Below are 5,824 nucleotides of genomic sequence, written 5' to 3'. Positions count from 1 at the left end.
ACGAATAAAGTAGGCCTTCTAACTCAAATTACTCCAGCTTAAGGAAAGACATGCAACATTGGTGATCAACGTGTGGAATTTTGCTATTCCGTTCCGGGAAAACACTTGTTTTTCACGTTTTTCCTTCGCTGTTCTTTCCTGGATTTTTTGTTGATGATCCTTCCCCTTAAAAAAAGCTTTTCCCTATAAAAAATATGTGGCCCTTTTCTTTCCCGAAAAGGCATTCATTGTTCGTTCTGTGCCAGGAACCAGATTTGAACTGGTGACACGAGGATTTTCAATCCTCTGCTCTACCAACTGAGCTATCCTGACTATTTATTGTGCATCATCCTAGTAGAGTACTTGTATCTATGTCAATTAAAGGGACTCAAAAAGAAAAAAGTATTCTCAAATTGGACTTAGTAAATATCAGGATAATGATATGGATTGTGAATGACTTACTCCCTCTGTCACGGTTTAGAAGGCGCGCTTGGAAATTCTCTGGGACCTAGGTGGTTTTCTATTGGTTGTGAGACGGGCTAAAAAATAGCATTCACACTACGCATGCATATAGAAATAGTACTCTGGAGTACTAATTAGCTACTAGAAATAAATGCAATGCGTCCTAAACCTTGTCTATTGTGGAAACGCACGCAAATTTAACTGTGCCTTCTAAACTGTGACGGAGGAAGTACTTAATAATAGGGATTACTTGCCTATACTATAATATGTTCATTTGTATGAATGGGATAAGATCCAAAAAAGTCAGTTCGGATCCGTTTGTGAAAGAGTAGAATAAGAAAGATAGTGAATCTTGTTTGAACCATTAATGAAAAATAGAGGTTGGTACAATAGTTAGCAAGTAAAATGGGCTTTTTATTGGGGATAGAGGGACTTGACCCTCACGATTTAGAAAGTCAACGGATTTTCCTCTTACTAGAAATTTCATTGTGGTCGGTAACATTGGTGAATTAACACAAACAGAAAGAGAGGGATTCGAACCCTCGGTAAACAAAAGCCTACATAGCAGTTCCAATGCTACGCCTTGAACCACTCGGCCATCTCTCCTACATAATCTTATTATTGACCAGAAACTGAGTGAATAGCGAGTTTTCGTATCACTAAAGTACAGGTACAACCGATCACAGGTTCCATAGGGAGTTTGACTTCCTTTCCAATTTCATATTTCTCAACAACAACTTCTCTCATCCCCATGGATCTATTCAAAATTCTGGAATCGTCCCATGTTTCTATTTCGATTGTATGGCGTGGCGTATACACGTTATGCAAACAGAAGGTATGGTTACTTTACTCTATTTTCTCATGGCTTGTTAAACCTTTCTTTTTTCTTTTTGGATCATAACCAAATAAAAACTTCTCGAGTTATCAGAATCCATAGTCAAATTCAGTCCTTGGTTATTCAAGTTAGATGAAATAGTAATAGTTTGGCTCACATTGGTATACTACGAAATCCAATCTGATTCAAATATTGAATTTCTCTCCTTGTCGGGACAATTTAAGCAGAATAAAATATCTATTATCGATTTTTTAGAATAGAATTAGTCTGGTTTTTTTTGCTATTTCGTACTATATAATTCCTTTGTTTATGGGATCATTTTCCCCGAGGGTTTCCAATCAATGGGGGCGTAGTATAGGTAGTTAGAGAGTGTAGGCTCCCCTAGCTTGAATTCTTCTTACCCATTCTTTGAGAGTGATAGGTTTGATTTTTCCGTACCGTAATAGAAGAGCTCAGAAGAAAGATCTAATTATATAAAAACACGACCATTCAAGCTAAAGATCAGAGGATCCGTAATAGGACTCTCATAGACTTGCCGGGAAATAGAAAATTTGGAATCGGCTTTTCTTTTGCGCTAAAAAAAACTTGAGGCCTTTTCCCTTATTATATGGCATATCCATACTTTAATAACCTAGTGCCTGATCGATTGAAAGCAATATTTACTGTCAGATAGAGAGATGCTGATAGGAAAAAGGATGGTATTTACTTATTCTCAAGAATATATAGAAAGGGAAAAGCTTAATAGCCACTATTGATCCCCTGAACAGAGCACATGATTCGGGATCAGGTGCGATGTGAAGAGGTAGCCTAGCCTTTTATGAGAGTCAATTGGGAAGTGGAAAGGCAAAACCATTAGTTTAAGTTCCCGGCTTTAGTCCTCTGTGAAGTTCAGTCAACCATTTGAGTCAATTTTGAGTAAATAGTAAGACTTCGGATCGCACCATTCATAATGTTGCATCTCAATACTTGGCATCTTTTTCTCACCGCTGGCTCAGAAATTCGCCTTGGTTTCACCGGAATTCGTTTATTTCGTTCATTAATTCGTTCTGATAGCTACGCAGAGGTCTTTCCTTACGACTCCCGTGCTTAATACGAAAAGCGGTTCTTGTGTGAAAAGTGCCAACTGACTATCTCCTTATTTTCTGATTGTTCTTCCGATAGGAATATTCCCTTGATCAGCTAACCTGGCCCAAGCATAATCATAGTGCATTTCCCCTTGATGGTATGATTTACATATCTTCTACCTCTGCTACTTCTGTTCAGGAAGGTTAGTTTAGGCACTCCATCCCTGAGGGCTGCATGAGCTTATCTTTCTAGAAATCCCAGCTATAAGCTAGATCGGTATAAATAGGGCATTAAGCAACAATAACAGAGATAGCATCCATGAGTTTTTTAATCCATCCTTTAGCATCGCCTGACTCGGACAAGGTGTTTCCCGCATGCCATAAAAAATACTTCTTTTTTTATGGCCCGTCATATAAAGATAGAATAGATATGGATAGAGAGACATTCTATTGATTCGCGAAATGGCTCGTCGATCCAAATGAATCATTCTTCTGGTCTCTCTCTGCCCCCCGCCCCAAAACTTACCCACGACACAGCGCCCATTCATTTCGCGCGGGAAGGCAAGAAGTTCAGTTCAAAAGACCACAGCAGAGTGGAGCAGCCGCGACACGAAGTTCCTTACCTTAGCTGGATCTCGCTGGTGCCACCTAAACGGTAGGTATAGGCGGCGGATGTCTGACGTTTGGAGTTGTCGTTCGTGCACCTGTCCCCAATAGAAGAATGAGTGATCCCTTCCCCTGCGGATCATGGCCTTACCACTAGGTCCCCGATGGCCAGCGGGGGATTCGGTATAGCAGCTCACGTTCGTTTGCGCTTCGCGTTCCCGCTGGACTGGACACGTGTTAGCGGTAGGAAGTATCGTTACGAAAGTGACTTTGGTTTGCCAGTTCAGGCTCAACTCCTCGCTTTACGTTAGCAGACTTACAGGTCAGGCCGGGGCTCCACGCTCTTTCTTTCTGTGTGGGACGATGCCGGGGAATGTGTCGAGGCGGCGAACAACAACAAGACAACTAACTACATTTGCTTTTTCCCTCCATGAGATGAGCCAGTGCATTGGACCGATGGATAATAGAACTGAGCTGGCCAAACGCTTGGGCGCTCTACATACGATGTAGAAAAAATAAGATACATATCGATTTCTTTCTGATGGATCCAGAATAGATAGATATCTTGTATCATCAATAGATAGAAAGAGGTCAACCCTTATTATTGATAGAAAACCTTTCGATCTATCAGAACAGATCAGGCCATCTATCAATCGATTTGAATCATCTCGCTTTTCGTTCATTTCGGCCACGCCATAATAGCCGCCACAATAAGAAAGAAGCAAGCGAAACAGCTAGAAGCGCTCGCTTCGCCGCGCCCAACAATTCTTATTCATGGGAAAGCCAACCGAAAGATTCGATACGAACTTCGTAGAGCCGGTGCTGCTGCTGTCTGCGTAGGGCCGTCCCCCACTCCCGTCCCGGGGCGCTAAGGGGTTTTATTTTAGGAATAGACGGCGGTGTTTTGCTGACGCCTCGAATCGACGCTTTTGTTGCGACATGCTAAGTTTTCTCCCCTATTGCTAGTAGGTTGATGGGTTGCACGCCCGACACACATGTTTTGGCCTTGCTTGTGTGTCCATAACTCAAAATAGGTGACCTAACGGCCGCCGCCCGACTAAACATACCAACAGTCACCAAATTCATATGGGCTACTGAGGTGTAGGCAATGATCTTCTTAAGATCGATCTGTCTTAAAGTGGTCAAGGAAGTATATATTATAGCAATCGCGCTTAGAGTATAAATGAAAGGAGTGAAAAAAAGTGTCGCCTCGGGAAACATGGGTATGGAAAATCTTAAAAACCCGTAGGTTCCCAATTTTAAATGAATTCCAGCCAAGATGACGGATCCAGCCGTAGGTTCCTCTACATGGGCTTCGGGTAACCAAATATGAACTGGTACCATAGGCACTTTGACGGCAAAAGAGGCAAAAAAAGCAATCCATAGAAGGATTTGGCGCCGCTCACTAAATTTAGTGGTTAATAAAATTTGTAAATCGGTGGTTCCTGTTTGGAGAAGAATCAACAGAATAGCTAATAGCGTAAAAACGGATCCAAGTAAAGTATATAGGAAAAACTGATATGCTGCCTTGATCTTTCTTTGTCTCAAACCCCATACCCCTATAATGATGGTAGAGTCAGGGGTGGCCCCAAAGCGGAATTGACCGGTGGTAGTTGGTCGAAGCTCCAGTGGGTAGCCACTCCCTTCTCAGGGAACCGTACGCGAGACTTCCGCATCATACGGCTCCATCCCGAGCTTCCGTCGTCAGCCCTTGTCATTAGACCACTATGCTTGTCTTTTCCGCCTTGACTCTCGAATCTTTTGTTTCTCGGGTGGTGGCGAACAATGCTGCTTGCGTAGCGGGAGATGCCCGCCCGTCGTTTAGGCCTGCTTCCTGCCTGAAAGAAGGCTAGCCGGACTACTGGTAGGGGACCCGACCGTAAAAAACCCTACCCTATTCTCGAACCCTCTGCCGAGCTCTACCCTGCCCGCATTTATTTGGAAGGGGGCCAAAGAAATGTCTCCACCTGCTGCCAATAGTCTTTCTTCGGAATTCTACTGAACGGGTTGATCCTCCCCTCCGTTTGTTTTAGCAACTTATCCTAAGGTCTCTTCGCCAAGAACTCTCCGGCAACGACAGAGGAACTAACCTGCCTGCAGTGGCGGGGCGGCTTTTTTTAATAAGACCTGGACGATTATCCCTACCCTCGGTAGCTTACGAGTTTACGTCCATCCCTGGTCGGGTACAATTTCCTTTATTTTTATCCCTTGTAGCCGTTACCCGAATTCGCGCAAGTGTGTCCACACCCCCCCTGACTTGACGAGGAATTCATTCTCGTGAACAAACACACCCCCTACACACACCTAGGAGCACCCCTTCCTGCATATCCATACAAGACCTGAGTAGGCGGGTCGAGGTCCTACGAGGTACCCACTACTCGGAGTACCCTCCCACCAAAAAAAGATGTGTGGTTCGGTGGTTCGACCAGAAATGCTATGCTTACGCACAAGACTACCCCTCTTCTCGAAAGCTTCGCGAGGACCTTTACTACTTTACGACGACGGGGGACCGCCCGTAGGGGGTTTACTGCACAAGGCCCCTACAGAGGAAAAGCTTGATCCCAGCGAATAGAAGATGCTCAGCTCCGCACAACATAGGGATTGACACGCTTTTGGAAAGAACATAGAATAGTAGAGGATCCAGCATGCAGGACACGGCGATCATTAGAAATTCACGAATTAGAAATGCTGTAATATACTCTTTCCCAAAACTTCTCATACCAGACCAACCCACTGAAATGCAAACAGGGATCAGAAATGTGGTCAATATCACGAAGAATAATGAAAGACCGTCTATACCCATATACAAATGGATGTTTTCATAAGGAAGCCATCGAATGCTTTCCACAAATTGAGATTTGGCCGTAGAAGGATCGAA

At 43.6% G+C, this 5,824-nt stretch overlaps 2 non-coding genes across 2 annotated transcripts; both read right to left on the bottom strand.

The window, feature by feature from the left end:
* Positions 1–239: 239 nt before the first annotated feature.
* TRNAF-GAA (transfer RNA phenylalanine (anticodon GAA)) lies at positions 240–312 on the bottom strand. The gene has a single exon. It is a non-coding gene; the product is annotated as a tRNA-Phe (tRNA).
* A 648-nt stretch (positions 313–960) lies between these two features.
* TRNAS-GGA (transfer RNA serine (anticodon GGA)) lies at positions 961–1,047 on the bottom strand. Its single transcript has one exon. It is a non-coding gene; the product is annotated as a tRNA-Ser (tRNA).
* Between the last annotated feature and the right edge of the window lie 4,777 nt (positions 1,048–5,824).

Source organism: Triticum aestivum, chromosome 1B (assembly GCF_018294505.1).
Source record: "Triticum aestivum cultivar Chinese Spring chromosome 1B, IWGSC CS RefSeq v2.1, whole genome shotgun sequence".
NCBI lineage: Eukaryota > Viridiplantae > Streptophyta > Magnoliopsida > Poales > Poaceae > Triticum > Triticum aestivum.
This window is presented reverse-complemented; position numbering and strand designations above follow the sequence as displayed.